The 19521-nt window shown below is 41.7% G+C and overlaps 1 long non-coding RNA gene across 1 annotated transcript; it reads left to right on the top strand.

Moving 5' to 3' along the window:
• The first annotated feature begins 10962 nt into the window (after positions 1-10962).
• On the top strand, positions 10963-13727 carry LOC143413617 (uncharacterized). The gene is made up of 3 exons (XR_013094231.1): positions 10963-11359; positions 11911-12027; positions 12534-13727. It is a non-coding gene; the product is annotated as an uncharacterized LOC143413617 (long non-coding RNA).
• Positions 13728-19521: the final 5794 nt, after the last annotated feature.

Genomic DNA, 19521 nt, shown 5'->3' with positions numbered 1-19521 from the left:
TGCCAGATCATCCTGACGCACTGGACTACACTGTGCATGCCCATACAACCTAAAGGATTCTCCATTAATGTATCTGTCACGGTTCTGGGTCCGTTGGACCCAGTATTTTGAGTTTATTATGTTTTGGTTTAATTTTGCATCATGGATTGTTTTCTTGTTCTCTTGTTGTGGTTGTGATGATTATTATTTGAGTTTCATGTATCTGTTATCCATGTTTTAGGAATTGTGGTTTCATGTATAGTTCAGTTCCATGTGTCATTTTCTGTCTCTGTGTTGAGTCCGTGTCTCTGAGTTGTGATTCATGTTTCCTGTTTTATTGTGAAAGTCTTTGTCTTATGTTAGTGTGTGCAGCTTTGTTCCCCATGTCTTGTTAGCCCTGATCTCTCCCAGCTGTGTCTCCCTCCTGTTGCCGATTCCCCCGTATACCCTGTGTATATAAGCCCTGTGTTTTCCCATGCTCGGTGTCGCGTTGTACCCTCAGATCCTGCCTGTTCCTGCTTGGTTTCATGGTTTCATGGTTTGGTTTCAGTTTCATGCCAGCAATAAAAGCTGTGGTTTTCAGTTACATTTCGTCTCGGAGTTCTGCATTTGGATCCACATTTCCACCTGCCCGCACACAGAGCCCTGATAGTATCAGTGTCAGAAATGACATGTCCCTCCCAAAGCTTTTGAGCCCTGTTCTTGTATCTGATAATGGTGGGATCAATAACCACCCCGAGGCGCCGGTTTAGCTCAGTTAAATGAGCATGTATCGTATTTTCGTATGGCCGAGAGTGGCCAGCCCTGGTTAGAGTATGACACGTTCCCTTTTTAAAAAAGAAAATTATTATTATTATTTTTACTCAATTTCCATCTGGGATTAATATAGTTTCTCTGATTCTGATTGCTGGAAAAACAAAAACAAAACACGCAATAAGAGACTCTAATGTAAGCGTTCTGTTAGCAGTGCACGGGCAGGACTGCATCTCTTTCTTGGAAATGGGATGGGCAAAACTTCAGTATCTTCGATGTACTATTGCTGTGTTATCTTTATTACTATTAATTAAGGCTACTCGCCACCGAGCTAACATTGTTGGCTGGTGTTAGCTGACTGGAGACTGTTAGGCCATTTCTCAATACTCAAGTACGTCCGTCCGTACTCGCATTTTCGCTAGTCCGGACTAAGTTAACACGGGAGTCCAGTGTCGAGAATGCAGTGCGTGATGACATCACAGCTCCAGAGTTTTTACTGCCATCCCCTCTTAATTTAACTGTGATTAATATTTGCAATGGAAATGATGCATGACATAAAAAATTATACATGATGTAGTAGTTTTCTTTAAGAAAACCCCCCTGAAAATTTACATTGATTTGAACTGAACAAATATTTAAAATAGTATCTGATCATTTTTGGAGCAGCCTTCAGGATCTCCAGGTATTTTACCCTACTGTTTTTAGACTTGATAGCATTATCAACAACATGCTAGCTGCAAATAATTATGTGCAGTTTCCAATGATTATTTACAGGCAAAAAGAAAACATTTTACTGATACAGAAACAGTTTTCTATATAAGATCACTGCAAAAAGTGCAGCCTTACCTAATGTCTGGCCTACTGTTACTCATTTTATATTAACTACCCTAACCCTAACATTAACTGGAATAATGACCTCAAACACTTTCATGCTTTTTCAGTTAAACTAAACCTCTAATAGCTGATAACAGAACATAGAAAAAGCCACTTTGGTCATACTACCAGTTAAAGGGGCAGACCAAAATTAATGAAAATGTCAAGTGAAATAAGTTTGCGTTCACATTTTGCAATGTTTCCTAAGTTAGGAAGGGGTGTTTTTTCCCTCAGTGTGTGCTTTTAAAAAACATGTGGTAACATCTTCTTTATTTTATTACTCAGAGCTTTCAAATGACTCACTGATAACCCTTTCAGATCTGTTGTTAGTAAATATTGCTTTTTCCTTGCTTGTTGTCAGGGTTACTGCAAATAAATAGCTTTTCTGACTAATATAGCTCACTCCATGTGAACAACTAACAGACATAACCTTTTAAAGCAGCAGCTGTATAAGTATATTCGCACTAATGAAAACTATGGTGTGACTGTATGTAAAAGAGAGATGAAGGCACCATGAAGGATGGCTGCACCTGCTTTATAATGGCATCACCCTTTTGTTTTTGGACTTTTTTCAAGCATTTTAACGTCTATCAAATTTTTTTTGAAGACAGAAGTAAACACGTTTGGATGGAGTGCTAAGTTATCAGGCAAATCCAGTGAGCTAGTTTGGCAAACAGCATTCATAAAATATATGGGGGCAACACAAGGACACAGATGACTGCTAATTAGTGCTAGCTAACAGAGTAAAAGAATTTCATCAAAACTGGAGTAAAAACTTCTTGGACTGCAAATATATTTGGCAGAGCCTGTCAATGTTTTGAGGGGAAGAAAAAGCTATAGAGATTAAAACCAAGTAAACTTGTGATTATTGGTGCTGAGGTTGGCCACTCTGAGATTGCACCCAAGCCCAGTGGCTAATTGATTTGCATTTTCTGGATTCAGACAACCACAGTGGGAGATGTGAATGGAAAATCCTATTAAAACAATCTAACCTAAGGACATTTTTGTTGTTTTTGTGTTTATATTTTTTTCTAGAAATATCTCTATGAAACCTCAAATTGTGTTAACTGTATGCTAACCTATAGTCTAAGAGAAAGTAAGGTTAATATTTATTTGGAAAGTCAGATCCTCTCCCAAAGTCAATTGAAAACATAGAGGCAAAGTTAGAACCATAATGAGTAGAAATAAAATGGCCTTTCAGACTGAATATCAGTCCCTGAGCTGCAGGATGATCACTTCTGAGTTTCTGCAACACCACACTCCCTGCTTTATCAGTCTTACTAAACACCACTGGCACACCGCTTTTTTTATCTCGTCTAAAAGAGCAATATTTCTTGTCACAGCAAAACAAAGTTTAGAATGGATTATTTACCTTTCCTGCCAAACCTACTGAAGTTAAAGAGCAAGCTAGAGTGAGTATGAACTGGGGAGAATGCGAGTATAAGGAAAAAAGGTAAAAATTGGACAGGAATTGGCATGCAAGCATTTGTCCATGGGCAAAGATCAGTGAATCAATAGGCTGATGGAGTGCTGACAGAATGACAGCTCCATGCTGATCACTGAAGGACATCTAGGAGAGAGAAAGAGAGAGAAAGTGAAGAACAGACTAGAGAGAGAGAGAGAAGGGCTGAGAGCTAGCAGTAATGAATGATAATTGTTCATCAAGTAAACATTCTCAATATGTGGAGGCGAACATTCACCCAAGTCACTTCTTATACCTTCTACAGATCAGAGCCATACTTGGTAAGCACGCTTACCTTTGTAAGCCTACAAATGCACACCCATTGGCCTGACTGAAAAAGATGCAGTAGCCTCGGGCACTCTGTATTTCTGTTTGTATAATTAATGAATGCTAGAAGCAATTATCATATGCTGTCTAGCTTAAAAAATAAACTAGTTTAAAAATGACATTAGTTTTGACCTGGGCCACCAATTATGTGTCTCTAAGAAATGTTGAACAACAGATGTATTTATAATGTATAAATAGCCCATCAGACACTGAAAAGAAAGATTATTTTATTGCATAAAATAGCGCTAATCCCATCAGCTGATCAGAGTTCTGATCTAGAGTCAGAAATTCTGAATCAGAGTTTCTGACTCAAACAGGCTTTCCTCCACACAGTCCTCAAGTGCTTTACAAACCAAACAATGTGGCTACGGCAGATTTTTCCATTTGAGTGCAGCTAGCCAAACAACATTCTGCCACTTAGAGACAGACAGTGAAAGTGGACAGTATATCCTCAGTGTGGCAGTCAGGGGCAGCACAAAAGTGACCCCCGTAAACTGATATTTAGATTTAGTGTCATTATTTTCATCTAAGTTATCAATTCTGTCACTAGTTAGCTAACATAAACTAATGTAAGTCTATCAGCCGCAACCAACCACATGACGTCATGTTCCTTACTGACAGAAGATGGTGCAACACACAATCTCAAGTTATTTCTTAAATTCAGCTTCACAGACATCTTTGTCAGTTTTTGAGTGTACGGCTCCATGATGTGAATTAGCCTTTATATGTCTAGTGTTTCATGTCCTCTTTAAAGAAATTTAATTTAGGGTCTTTACTTCTGTCATATGTCTGGACACTTGATCTAAACAGAATGCAAGAGTTAAATATTGATTTTAAGAATAAATGCTTTAATTTTCCCTTGTTTGTACTCAAACTTACGGAGCCCCACAGGGGACATGGGAGAAAAAAAAATTAAGACAGACTTTTGCGAGATCCCGCAAAACTTTTGCGAGATCTCGCAAAAGATCCCGCTCCTTTTTTGATAGCGTTTCAGTTGAAGGGTGCGGTGCTATGGTATGGGGCTCCGTACGTGGCGGACATGGAGGAGGATTTAGAACATTTCTTGCGGTCAAGAGAGGTCCCACACGACGACATCATGCACATGCAACAAGACAAAGTACGTATAAACAACAAAGCATTAAACACCGCGGTTCAAAAGGCGAGTAACTTGTTGAAAAACCGAGGTCGTATATGCAGGCCTTTAATGTTAATTCTTGTAAATATGTTCAGGTTCATTAAACATAACTCGTTAAGTGCACATATGTTTTGAAATTTCAAATCGTGTCCAAATTCATGGGCTGCATCCTCCCGAGAACTCGGGCTTCGTGGTCTACGTGGGCCGGGTCCTCAGAAGGTCGGGTAGGCCGGAAGTAAACGGCTGGGGAAATTGGATGGTCTAGCCTTCTGATTTGCGTCACCGCTATCTCGGTGGAGTTTAATAAACTCGGCTGCCCGCTCCTTGCTATCTAAAATATAAGACGACACTGGAGTAAATTCTCGACCATCTCACACTTCTGTTTAATCAGTTTTCTGTTTGACGTTGATTAAGTGGTGTAAAACCAAGGAGGAACCCACCCGGGGGATTAATAAAGTTTTATTTTATCGAATTTAATGTCTCCTCCTTGAATCGCTACCTTATCGTGGTGGAGGGGTTTGTGTGTCCCAGGGATCCCAGGGGCTATGTTGTCTGGGGGCTTTCGCCCCCTGGTAGGGTCTCCCATGGCAAATTGGTCCTGGGTGAGGGACCAGTCAAAGAGCGATTCAGAAGACCCTTATGAAAAGAACACCGAGGGAACAGTTTACCCTACCCGGGATAGGGTTACCGGGGCCCCGCCCTGGAGCCAGGCCCGGGGAGGGTGCCCGAGGGCGAGCGTCTGGTGGCCGGGCCTTAGTCCATGGGGCCCGGCCGGGCACGGCCCGAAGAGGAGACATGGGCCCATCCTCCCGCAGGCCCACCACCCGCAGGAGGTGCCATAGGGGTCGGGTGCATTGTGTGTCGGGTGGCGGCCAGGAGCGGAGGCCCTGGTGGACTGACCCCCGGCTGCCAAGACTGGCAATAGGGACATGGAATGTCCCCTCTCTGGTGGGGAAGGAGCCTGAGTTAGTGCGTGAGGTTGAGAGGTACCGGCTAGATATAGTCGGGCTCACCTCTACGCATGGCTTGGGCTCTGGAACCAGTCTCCTGGAGAGGGGCTGGACTCTGTCTCAGTCTGGAGTTGACCCTGGTGAGAGGCGGCGGGCTGGGGTGGGTATTCTAATATCCCCTTGGCTTGCTGCCGGTATGTTGGGGTTTTTCCCGGTGGATGAGAGGGTTTGTTCCCTGCACCTTAGGGTCGGGGAACGGGTCCTGACTGTCATCTGTGCTTATGCGCCGAGTGGCAGTTCGGAGTACCCAGCCTTCTTAGAGTCCCTGGGGGGGGGGGGGTGCTGGAGGGTGCTCCACCTGGAGACTCTGTTGTTCTGCTGGGAGACTTCAATGCTCACGTGGGTAACGACAGGGAGACCTGGAGGGGCGTGATTGGGAGGAACGGCCTCCCTGATCTGAACCCGAGCGGTGCTTTGTTATTGGACTTCTGTGCTAATCACAGTTTGGCCATAACGAAGAGTGTCCATAAGTGCACGTGGCACCAGGACGCTCTAGGCTGTAGGTCGATGATCGATTTTGTAATCGTATCACCAGACCTGCGACCATATGTTCTGGACACTCGGGTAAAGAGAGGGGCTGAGCTGTCAACTGATCACCAACTGGTGGTGAGTTGGATCAGGTGGCGGGGGAGGACGCTGGACAGACCTGGTGCACCTAAACGCGTAGTGAGGGTGTGCTGGGAACGTCTAGCAGAGGCCCCAGTCCGCGAGATCTTCAACGCAAACCTCCGGCAGAGCTTCAACAGCATTCCGAGGGAGACTGGGGACATTGAGTCCGAATGGACCATGTTCAGCGACTCCATTGCCGAAGCTGCTGCATTGACCTGCGGCCGCAAGATGGCTGGTGCCTGCCGTGGTGGTAATCCCCGAACCAAATGGTGGGCACCAGAGGTGAAGGGAGCCACCAGGCTGAAGAAGGAGTCCTATCGGGCTTGGTTAGCCTGTGAGGCAGCCGACAGGTATCGACAGGCCAAGCGGAATGCGGCTCGGGCAGTGGCTGAAGCAAAAACTCGGGTGTGGGAGGAGTTCGGAGAGGCCATGGAAAAAGACTTTCGGACTGCCTCGAAGAGATTCTGGCAAACCGTCGGGCATCTCAGGAGGAGAAAGCGGTGCTCTACCTGCACTGTGTATAGTGCTGGCGGAGCGCTGCTGACGTCGACTGAGGAAATTGTCAGGCGGTGGAAGGAATACTTCGAGGACCTCCTTAATCCCACTGACGCGTCTTCCGAGGAGGAAGCAGAGTCTGGGGATGAGGGGAATGACCCGCCAATTTCCGGGGGCGAGGTCACTGAGGCAGTTAAACAACTCCTTGGTGGCAGAGCCCCTGGTGTTGATGAGGTCCGCCCCGAGTTCCTGAAGGCTCTGGACGTTGTAGGGCTGTCCTGGTTGACACGCCTCTGCAATGTTGCGTGGAGATCAGGGGCAGTACCTGTGGACTGGCAGACCAGGGTGGAGGTCCCCATCTTTAAGAAGGGGGACCGGAGGGTGTGTTCCAACTACAGGGGATCACACTCCTCAGCCTCCCTGGGAAAGTCTATGCCAGGGTGCTGGAAAGGAGAGTTCGTCCGCTAGTCGAACCTCGGATACAGGAGGAACAATGCGGTTTTCGTCCTGGTCGCCGAACACTGGACCAGCTCTTTATCCTCTTGAGGATACTTGAGGGTGCATGGGAGTTTGCCCAACCAGTCTACATGTGTTTTGTGGACTTGGAGAAGGCATTTGACCGTGTCCCTCGGGGTGTCCTGTGGGAGGTGTTGCGGGAGTATGGGGTGTCTGGCCAATTGCTACGGGCCATTCGATCCCTATACAACCGTTGCAAGAGCTTGGTTCGCATTGCCGGCAATAAGTCGGACTCGTTCCCGGTGGGTGATGGGCTCCGCCAGGGCTGCCCTTTGTCTCCGGTTCTGTTCATAATTTTTATGGACAGGATTTCTAGGCGCAGCCAAGTGGCGGAGGGCTTTCGCTTTGGTGGCCTCAGAATCTCATCTCTGATTTTTGCGGATGATGTGGTTCTGTTGGCCTCATCGGGTGAGGGCCTCCAGCTCGCACTGGAACGGTTCGCAGCCGAGTGCGAAGCTGCGGGAATGAGGATCAGCACCTCCAAAGCTGAGGCCATGGTTCTCAGCCGGAAAAGGGTGGAGTGCCCACTCCGGGTCGGGGACGAGTTCCTGCCCCAAGTGGAGGAGTTCAAGTATCTCGGGGTCTTGTTCGCGAGTGATGGGAGAAGGGAGCCGGAGATCGACAGACGGATTGGGGCTGCAGCTGCAGTAATGCAGACGCTGCACCGGTCCATCGTGGTGAAGAGGGAGCTGAGTGTAAAAGCGAAGCTCTCAATTTACCGGTCGATCTACGACCCTACCATCACCTATGGCCACGAGCTGTGGGTAGTGACCGAAAGAATGAGCTCGTGGATACAAGCGGCAGAAATGAGCTTCCTCCGAAGGGTGGCTGGCCTCTCCCTTAGAGATAGGGTGAGAAGTTCGGCCATCCGGGAGGGGCTCAGAGTAGAGTAGTGATGTTCGATTTGTGAACGAATTGTTCAATACTCGAGAATCACTTTACTGACTCGTGAATCATGATTCACAAGCCCAACTGACTCACTGACTCATCCCTGTTGCTGTTAGCAAACTAATTCCATTAGTAGAAATATATCTAGCTTATAATTAAAATTGTGGGGGGAAAAACAACAGCCAGTTTCGTAACAAAAGCATTCTGCTCTGAACTGGAACAAAAAACCCTGAGTAGAAGCTCACATCAACAAAATAGCTCCACGGTTCACAGTAGCATCGCGCTGCTAACATGCTAACAACACATTTGAGCTACTCACCCCGTCCCTTCCTGTGCTGAATCGTAAGCATAAGCGAATCACTCAGGAATCGCTCACCCCCTCCCTTCTGTGCTGAATCAAAGAGCGAACGAATCACTCAGGACTCGCTCACCCCCTCCCTCCTGTGCTGAATCATAGAGCGAGCGAACGAGTCACTCACTCACTAACCCCCTCCCTCCTGTGCTGAATCATAGAGCGAGCGAGCGCGCGAATCACTCACTCACCCCCTCCCTCCTGGCTCACAGCTTCTTCTTCTTCTTGGTTGGCAACCAATGTTAAGGCGCATTACCGCCCCCCTGGCTCATAGCGCAGTGGACATTTAGATGAGAAAATATATATTTGACACACTTAAGGAAAATACTAATAAAATAAAAATAAACAAAATAAATGTTTATTAAGCAATTTGGATAGGAAATTACTTAATTTTAGAAATGTTTTTGCTCTTTTTTTTCTCTATAAAATAGTTGTTTTGGGGTTTTTTTTAATCATTCATCTTAGCAGTGGGATTTACATGAAAAGGGAAACAAATTAAGTTTGAGTGAAAATGTAAAATTTTTGCACTCTCTGATCAACTGACTCAGTGAATCAAATGACTCAAAAAATCCGATTCACTTTGGTGAGTGACTCATTAACACTCGATTCAGTAAAAAGAATCAAATTTACCATCACTAGAGTAGAGCCGCTGCTGGTCCACATCGAAAGGAGCCAGTTGAGGTGGTTCGGGCATCTGACAAGGATGCCCCCTGGGCGCCTCCTGGGTGAGGTGTTCCAGGCATGTCCCACCGGGAGGAGGCCCCGGGGCAGGCCCAGGACACGCTGGAGAGATTATATCTCTCGGCTGGCCTGGGAACGCCTTGGAGTTCCCCTGGATAAGCTGGAGGAGGTGGCTGGGGAGAGGGAGGTCTGGGCCTCTTTGCTTAGGCTGCTGCCCCCGCGACCCGGCCTCGGATAAAGCGGATGAAGATGGATGGATGGATGGAATTTAATGTAATAACTTTAATCTCAGCCAAACCGTTTTACTCACGAACAAATGAAACACTGAAAAAAGCCAAACATTAACATTTTTAGGATGTCTAAGTGTTTTATATATTACGTTTAGCCTGAGTAGCAAAAGTCCGTGGTGATCTGAAAATAATGTGCCGGGAGTTGTGCCGTTCTCCGCGGCTTTAGTGACCCTTGAGCTCTCGGCTACCTATTGAGCTGGTGGGTAACAGACCTCAAGGAAAACGTCGAAGCACTTTTGCAAATATGCAATATCTTGATAAACCGAGCAGATATTTCAAGTTTATACACCCACGTTCTCCCCTGAAATATGTTAAAAGTTTATTTTGTGACCCAGAAAGATTAATAACGGTCAATTTAAAAAACTTATTAGCGGCTGCCATTACCGGAAACTGGAGTTTGGCTGGGCCGCACTTTGAATTCTGGGATATGGTGGGCCACAAAGCACACACCCAACCCATCCTTCAAATTCGGTGAATGCGTCCTATTCATTTTACATCAAATTAAAACTTTGGGTGTCAGATAATTATTTATTAAAAGCTAGACATTTTAAATGAGAATAAGAAAGAAAGGTATGTCTTTGTGCCCCCTTTTCCCTGTTAATGCCCCATCAGCCCCCCTGGCTAAACTTTGCTAGATCCGCCCCTGCACAGTTACCAGCGTCAGCTATGTAGAAAAAGATCCTGGTGTAGAAAGTAATATTAAATACATTCTAACAACAGCTTATCAAGCTTAAATGTGCTGCTGTTGTTTATCCGCTGGTTTCCTCTTTCTGGTGCAAAGTGGGCCAAAAACAAACAAGAGAGACAGACTCGCGACAGAAAAGCCGATCAGCTGATCATTAATCAGTTTCATGATTGAAGTAGCAGCAAGAAGAGGCAGTCGCTCCATATATCGTTTGTTAAGCTTAACGCAGGAATGCTTTACAAACATTCAGAGATGGACTTACACACTTGCTTTACTTCTCTCGGGGATAATTTTGTCGGAGATGAAATGCCGGGTTGCTAGCGAAGCTCCAAATGCTATCCAGACCACAGGTCCCGCATGCCACAGCTGCTCTATCACGTGATGCATACTGCTCCGACGTGCTAACGTTCTGAGGTGAGTTACGGCGTGTTGCAAGTTTTGTGAGGTGCTTTCGTGATATTTAATGGATCGGATTACATTTTTTATTTTTCTCCGATATCCGATCCAGTAATTTAGGTCAGTATCAGACCGATACCGATACGTAATATCGGATCGGTCCATCTCTAATTACAAATAATGATCACTTTAAAGTTACTGTATTTTGTTGTGTTTAGTAGTGCTCGGTGGTAACATGCGACATTTTCTAATTTTGTTGTACTATTGTACTAGGTATGACTGTGTAACTGCAATAAAGAGTTATTCAAGTGCTTTATGTACATCTACGAATATTTGCACTTCTGTAGGATGAAATTATTCCAGGAATTTGTTGTTGACTTGTATGGTAAGGTACATTTAATACATCTGTGAAAGACTTACAGCTTTGTATTCATTAACATGTACAAAATGACTGGCTGCTGAAAAAATAATTGAATTATTTTCGTTTGTGTCTTGTGTTTGTTTTCTGGTTCACAGATTCACAATTTCCAGATGGAACACAATCCAAAAAAACTGAAATCACTCTGTGAGGCAGTGACAACACAAAGTCCAGGAAAATCCCATCATATGCATTCAACCCCAACAGACATTAAAAACACTGTCGTGGGAAGCGGCAGCAGACTGACTCAAGTGATCATGATTTCCCTGACCACTGCTCTGAAATTATTGATCTGACCAGTATAGTTCCTAACAAATCCTTCAAACTAGAGTCCTGGGACAAACTTCCAGAAGATTTTGAATTTCGTTTTCCACACATAGACGAAGCGGATACGGTTGTATGGAATCCTGAAGAGGATCTTGTCAGAGCAGATGGTGATGACACAGTCGTGATAACCCTGAATTATGTCAACAGTGAGGATCTCAGACAGGTAAGACCATGGACAGTTGTGGTTGATATGGTTTAAGTGTGACAAAATATGGAAATTTATTAATAATCAAATTCAGTAACTTGCATAGTTCTGATTTAAAAAAAGCTGATCATGCATTCCTGCTTGGACAAAATTTAAGCATGTGTGTTATTTTCTGTAATATTCTTTTGGATCTTAAAAGAAATAACCTACAGTACTGTGAAACACTTGCTCGATTTCTATTAATCAGAATTCATCTCTTGTTTGTTTAAAACTTGATTTTTTTGCAGCAATAATACAACATTTTAAGTAGTAAGAAGTACATGAAGATATGATAAAAACATGTGGAATTCCACTGTAATATGTTTTTTTACTCTTGTAAGTGAGACATGTAGGCTGAAAATAAAGAGGTGTATTTTTGTTCTATTTCTTAAGACCTATTGACATATTTTGCAGACTTTTTAAGAACATTCATGATTTGGAATAGGCCAAGGTAGAAGATTGAAGAAGAGTCTTCTAATCTTGAAGGGTTAAGGTGTCTGTTGTCAATTAATGCCATACTTCCTTCTCAGAATGCCGACACAAATGGATTACCTATGGATGGTTTCCTGCTACCATTGTCTTCAGCTAATGGCTTGCCCACACCCCATATGCAGTCAATACAGGAGGAAGCACCCCAGATTGCACAGGTAACATGGATCAATTCAGGCAACCATAAACACCTACCTTTACATACTGTAGAGATGCCAAAATTTCATGCTATTTTCGGAGGATATGGCAGTTTGTGGGTCCATTTGAATTAAAAGGATATTGTCAGTTGACAGAGAAAATTCCAGTGTTTTACATTAAGATAAGATTAAACAGGAAATTTAGTCTTGAAATAAAATTATTTACATAACACAGCAGTGAGACATTGTTTTGGTGTCACTATTGTGTTCTCTACCTATTTTGCACAGGAGTCTTCTCATACATGTAAAGAACACTTGTATAATTTTCTGTGAGGCATACAAGGACATCCATCAGGCCACAATATTAATGTTATAGATAAATTGTCAGTGCAACCATGGTTTGGGAATATACAGCCCACTAAAATTAGACAAATAAATTTCAAACTTTTTCAGAACATTGATATTGTGTAATCTGTACAATTCATTTGCATTTCTTATGGAATGTGCATGTTTTGTCTTTTACTCAGGACCATGGACTGAATTTCATCGCACAAGGTTTGCCTTTAGATTCAAGCAACCAACTTTCCCCATCAAATTCAGGAGACCCACAGAGCCCCCTACATGTATCAATTCGCAGGATAAAAGTTGTTGATGATCTTTTGGCTGTATTTATGGACAGTCGCATTCTGAATGAGACTTTAAAGATGAACTTTGTAAATGAAAATGCTGTTGATGATGCTGGGGTGTCAAGGGAGGTTTACACTGCATTTTGGGAGCAATTTTTGGAACAGTGTGAAGGTGAAAATGAACGAGTTCCAAGGCTTGAGGCCAGACTTTAGTGAGGCTGAATGGCAAGCAGTTGGGCAGATATGGGTGAAAGGCTTACTAGACCACGGTGTCTTTCCAGTGAGGCTGTCAAGGGCTTTCATTTTAGCTTGCATCCACGGAATGGACTCAGTTGATGTAGACATTCTGATTGCATCGTTTCTCAACTATCTCCCTCCTGTTGAGAGATCAGCTGTTGAGAAGGCTCTCCAAGGCACAATGGATGAAAATGATGAAGAGGACCTGCTTGACCTTTTACAAGGATGGGTTCCCACTTCCTACCACCTAAGAACAACATGCAGCCTGCCATTGAAACAATGGCTCATAAGGCCATTCTCCAAGAGCCAAAGTTTAACCATCTTCAGCGTTATGTTAAAAACGCTGATGAAACCAAAGCTGAAAAAATCCTGCGCTTCTGCACAGGATCTTCTGTGATATGTGTTGACAAAATTTTGGTGTGCTTTAATGCTGAAACTGGGCTCAACAGAAGGCCTGTTGCTCACACCTGTGGAGCTACCCTTAAAGTGCCATGCACTTACAGTTCTTATCCTGAATTTCGCACAGAGTTCAACAATGTCCTTTCCAGCAATTACTTTGAAATGGACATCATTTGAACTTGATGAGTGTACTAATGGTTACAGCTGTAATTGTTATTTGTATGATTATCCTTGAGTTCATAAATTCTGTCTTGTTTCATTTTGTCATTGAAGCATTTGATATATTCAGCCGTATAACAAGCAGTCACAAATTTAATTTTCTGATGGTTTAGTTGTATGTTAGCTCAGATTTCACAAGGACTCTTTATTGTTTAAAATTCTTTGAAAATGACCGCATCTTTAACTTCTGTTGAAAACAAGGTTTGTGTTTAGCGTTAGAGGGACAGATCACATCAAAATTTGCTGTACACGTTGTCATTGTTTTCTTTTACTCCTGCCATCAGCCAGAATAAAGGCTCGCTTTTGTTTTAAGTTCAGTGTCCTCTCTCTCTCCTTGTCTGCTTTTGGGTACGTTCTCTCAACACACCTGCATACCCTGCAGTGACACACATTGGCTTGCTGTTTATCCATCTAGAATGTTTTGTCGTGAGTTGCCTAGTTTTGGGAAATATTAGCTGTAGAGATCTCTTCCTTGTTGAAAAACTACATGAAGCTACATAAGGTCTACATAAAGACATTGCTACTAAGCATTAAGTACCACGTGAAACAAGAGAAGGGTAGGCTTGTACAGTCAATATCTCTAAAATTGGGCAACTCACACTAAAACAATGTGGATTAAGGAATACTACAGCTAGCGAACAGAAAAATGTGTAAATTTGATTTTAGGGTGAAAAGTCCATTAATATTAGTAAAGAATGTCACTATGGTTGCGAAAAAAGTTATTGAAAGTGAATGATAATGACAAATTCTTAAAGCTGATGTGGCCTATAAACATCATCTTGTAACAATAAGTCCTATTTTCCCTTGATTAGCTTCCAAAATGTTTACTAGTTGTTTTGTTAAAAAGCATTTTGCCATCACAAGTTATTTTTTTTGAAAGGACTTTGCCATAATGTGACATACAGATGATTTACAATTCTTTATACTGTCTTATATAATTACAAATTAACAAGCAATGATAATCAGATTTAACAGTTTCTTGGATAAACAAGATTGTAGGCCAGGATTTCTAATTAGATTAAATAGTATATATGGTTAATTATAAAATATTGCTACATTTTTGACAGATTATGCACTTCTGTCTACCCTTCTCTGAAATTAAAGTGCCTGGGAACACAGGCAGTCAATACACAGATGTTGTCGATATGCTTTTGTCATTTGCAATTTTTTAGTTGTCTGTACTACATAGTCCAAAAAAAAAATTAGAAATTGATTAGATTTCAGTTTATTTGTCCGGTAGTTCAACAACACATATCATCCTTTCAGAAGTGGTGAGTTTTGCAAAAATAGCATTCGAATGAAATTGCTGTTCATCAACAGAACAGGTGGGTGCAAAGAATTTGTTATTCAACTGATAAAATAAGCTTCAGATAAATTCAGTGACCAAAAAAAGAATGTTTATATCTATTAGAAATTCTAAGAGTTCAAAAGGTCTCAATTTAGTTCTTTATTTTTTCAGTTTTGTTTAACCAACATTAGAAAACTAAAGCTCTTCTGGAATCAGAATAAATAGTTAAAGAAAAAGAAGCAAAAATGACATGAAATAATTATACTTTTAGCCAGAGAAACTTGAGTTCAGAAAAATGCCAAGGTGCCCCCTCTCAGATTATGATGCCCCTTAGTACCATTTCATGTAGCCTGCCAGTGTGACAGTTGGCGTTATAATATATATAAAGCAACAAGGCATAATAGAATATCTCTTCAATTTTAAACTGTATCCTAGCCAACATCAACAACTAAACATTCCCATCATTAACAAATAGAGATGGTGTAAATAAAAAACAACTCACCATTTAAAAATTATTACAAAATACTCAACATAAACCACCATTATCTGAGTAAACACTGTACATTAAAACTCCTAACACATTAAATTAAGATGTGTCTTATGTTTTGATCCATGTATCAAGCCAAATACACAGTTAAAGTAATTCGAAGTAATACACAGACATAGAACTTGATAACATTTGACAGAACATTACAATGTTTTTGTGCTAAAGAACACTCAGAATATCATTAACAGGCAGAGACTACACAGCAAATCCAGCATGTCCAAATTAACACTGTCGGATTTGATTTCAACACTATTAAAGTGTCTATATGGGTCCACACCAGAGAGTGTTAATTTAACTCTTTTTGGAGAGTTGGTACGTTAACTCTGATTTAGTGTTAAACACCAAATCTGTCTGGAGTTGATAATTTAACACTTGGTGTTAAGAGTTTATATATTAACTCTCAAAGAGTATTTTAGTTTAACTACGTAAGAGTTATCTTCTAATTCATTCTAAAAAGCGGGAATTTTACTGTTCTGAACTTCTAGAAATTTCTTTTGGAAATAAACATTTACTAAAAAGATGCAATGGTTTTTGAAAAACATTTATTCTGAACTGTGCACCCCAATTTCAAAACATTTTCTGAAAGATGTAACAGTATACATGTTCTCACTTTCATTAGAATTTTGTTTATCAAAAGGTCTGACATGGTAAATGCAAATAACAGCGTTCTCATCACTTATTTCTTCAATACAATATGCATGTCCTTCATTCATCACTTTGTGGAACTTCAACGCACTTCTGCTCTCCCCCATATTCCATCTTCACAAGCATATCCTGTGCGGAGATTGAATAAAAATTAGTTGACACTAATTAATGGCACAAATAATCCAGTAAACAATTGCAGCACAGTAAAAAAAGAAAAAAAGGAATCCTCTTTGAGCCATTACTTGTGTAAAGTATTTTCCCAAAAGACAAAGACACAGGCAACAGGTAATACTGAACTAAATGTAAAACCTCAACCTTTTTCATTTTTACCTAAACCGTGTGCACAAAACTCTGGAGGGATCTATGCTAACGTAGAATCCAGTAAGGACGCCTGCTACTGCTGTTTGCTCGTTTTTTTTTTTATTTTTATTTTTTTTATGGGCAATCATTTTCAGGCTTCAAGCCTGAAACAGCTATACACTGTGTAGCAGCCTTGTGTTTAATTAGTTGCCTTGTGAAATTATTCTCTAAGCTAAGTTGTACACAAGTACAGGATGTCATTTTAGAGTGTTTAGCAGTGTATAGCACCATTATATCAACATTTCACATTCTAGACATTGTTTTAGGTGTATTTGACCAAAGGTTTGACTGAAAATTCACATGCAAGCTTTTTTCAAGGCTGTGGTATTTGCCTGCAAACAATACCTTTCAGCTAGCTAAAACAGAATATTATGCTATCACCGAGCAACATGGCCAATGCCTTTCACACAGCTTTGTCTCAACTCCAAAGAGCCACAGAAGTAAAAGCTCATAATAATAATTGAAACAATCTTTGAAAAAATGACTTACCAAGCATGGCAAACAACTCAAATATGTAGAGCAAAATGTTCTGAAACGGCTTCACTTCGGCTTCGATTGGAGCCGTGCTGGGGGCGGAGTCTGTGAATTTACTCTATTGGTGTCATAGCCCCTCTAGGAGTTCAGAGTTGAGAGGTCAAGAGTTAATGTTTCCATTGTAACACCTCCAGATTTGACATAGAAACACTCATTTTTAACACTCGATTTTAACTACTATCATTTTACACCTCAGAGTTACATTAAAAGAATGTGACTCTACTTAGAGTAAAATTAACTCTACTTTTGCAAGGAGACTATTAACACCAAAAAATTTAACACTTTTGAATTTGCTGTGTACTTTAGTTCACTGACCCTCCTGGAACACAACAATAAATATTTCTATATAAGATATTCTCATAAATAACTGTGTACTAGAAAGCTTACAGTTTACAGTCTGTTTAACATCCAGAAGTTAGCTTTCTCACATATAGCACAGGTCAATTTTGAGAAATGTTCTCTGCTGCAGTGTATCCAATTTACACTAATGCCATGATGTTCTCTCTTAAATGCATGTACAAGTTCACAGCCTGATATGGGTCTGTTGGTGGAGTCAGATGGGACTCAGTCATGATGATATTGCACAGTTCATGTACATCTGGGTCACATGGTTTGGTCAGTCAAAAAACACACTCAGTTTTACACATTTCAACATGTTCTTCTTCAGTGGGGCAAAGGAAGTCTCTTGTCCTGTAGAGCTCAGGTAATGTATACATTACATTAGGTCGACCACTGGGGATATTGATGTTTGTTGATGGCCTGATGGAGTGTGTATTCCAAACCTGTGCAGTGTCATCCAGCTCATCCTGTTAAAAAGAATACAGAAATTTAAGAAATGCGATCGCATGTACTTATATACATATACGCAAATCACGATGAGACAACTCACTCACTGAGAGGAAGGTTTCTTATATTTATGCAATTTATTATTTTTAAACAATCATGTGCATTTTTGTAATCATGTACTTTACCTAATGTCATCTGTACAAGTGTTTCACACACTAACTACGGTTACTGTTATGCTGTGTTATCTTACATTAGTACTATTAGTCTTATTACTACCTGCTTGGCTCATCTACTCCCCTCATAATAATCAATTTGTTTTATGTCACTGATCAGCGTATTTTGTATTTGTAAGTTATTTTGATATCACAATCGAAATAATTCCAAATTGTAAATAGTTAATATTATAGATAAGAAATTTTCATATGCCATGTCAACATCTTCAACATAGATGTTACTGTAGTCTTGGTTGTTGAGCTCTTCCTTAAGGCGGCCGATTGCTTGAACCTAAATTATAGTATTTACACAATTTTTCATTTCATTTACTCTCTGCTCCTCTCAACCGCTTCTCCCTGTCTTGTCTCTTTCTTCCTGCAAGTCTCTCCATTCCCTAAACCTGGCACAGGTCTCATCTCTCACAATACTTAGTGTATTACCTCTCTATCACTTCCTCAGTTTTCTTTATCTCTCACTCACACACGCATGCATCCATACACTCAACAAAACATATTTTATTAACTCACCTGGGTGAGTCCCATGCAACAAAACTGAAGGAGGTTTTTGTACAGAAACCCACCATCAAAGTACCCGTTGTCTCTGATGTCTGCAAATAAGGATAACCAGAACTCCAGACACTGGCTGCGAAGAAAACGCCACCAGTATTCAATCCTTTGATTGGCGGTACTTGCTCCCTCCAAGTAACTCTCAAGGGTGTCGTTAGGAGCCACGGGCACAAGGAAACGCTGAAAGTCTCTAACATGGCCATTTTCAGTTCCAAGATCGCCCCTCACAACTCTAGGGCAGCCCTTTAAACGCTGCACCGCTTCTATGTAATACCCCCCGATCACTTTCGGATTACTATTTGTTGTGTACGCATTGTGCCAGATGAAATTCGGCCCTTTTGAAAAATAGTTCCTTCGCCTGAAACGTCTTGCCTGCCTCAGTGCGACGCCTCGGGGATCCAGCTCCTTCAAAACCAAGCGCACATCCTCTTTCCTCACGCGTAGTCCATGTGCCCTGCATTTAGCGTACATCCATCGGTATCCGTGAAGCTGCCCAGAGTACTGCAATTGGTTGTCTATAAATTCAACCAAGACGGCCAGGTCAGAGTACGCTTTGTGGCGAGTGTGTCCCCTTGCGCTAAGAACTCTCTTCAGATGTCTTTCGCTTATATGGAAACTGTGTCTACTGCAAAGCACAGTTTTAATGTCTTTATAGTTTAGTCCAAGCTCAAAGTAAAAATCGATGAATCGCTCAAATGGGTGTGTGTCCTCCATCTCTGTGGTTGTTTCTAAGGTTTCAGTGCTGATTTGGAGGTGTATGGTACAGACTTTTGCGAGATCTCGCAAAACAAACTCGGGATCTCGCAAAAGTCTGTCTTAATTTTTTTTTCTCCCATGTCCCCTGCGGGGCTCCGTACAAACTCTCCCACACGAAATGCCACGCTACATCTCAATGTTACATGTGGGTTACAGGGAAAAAGTATGTAAAGAAAAAATAAGTAGACACATTTTAAATTAGAGTTTTTGATTGAAATCTTAGTGTTGTGAAAATCCTGTACAACTAGTAGCATGGCTTCAGGTAAACCAGTGTTCATCTAAAATCTTATCAAATGGGAATGCCATGAAATTACTGCAGACAGGAGGTCTTATGAGCAT

Source organism: Maylandia zebra, linkage group LG18 (genome assembly GCF_041146795.1).
Source record: "Maylandia zebra isolate NMK-2024a linkage group LG18, Mzebra_GT3a, whole genome shotgun sequence".
NCBI lineage: Eukaryota > Metazoa > Chordata > Actinopteri > Cichliformes > Cichlidae > Maylandia > Maylandia zebra.
The sequence above is the reverse complement of the archived record's forward strand: the minus strand, read 5'-3'. Positions and strand labels throughout refer to the sequence as shown.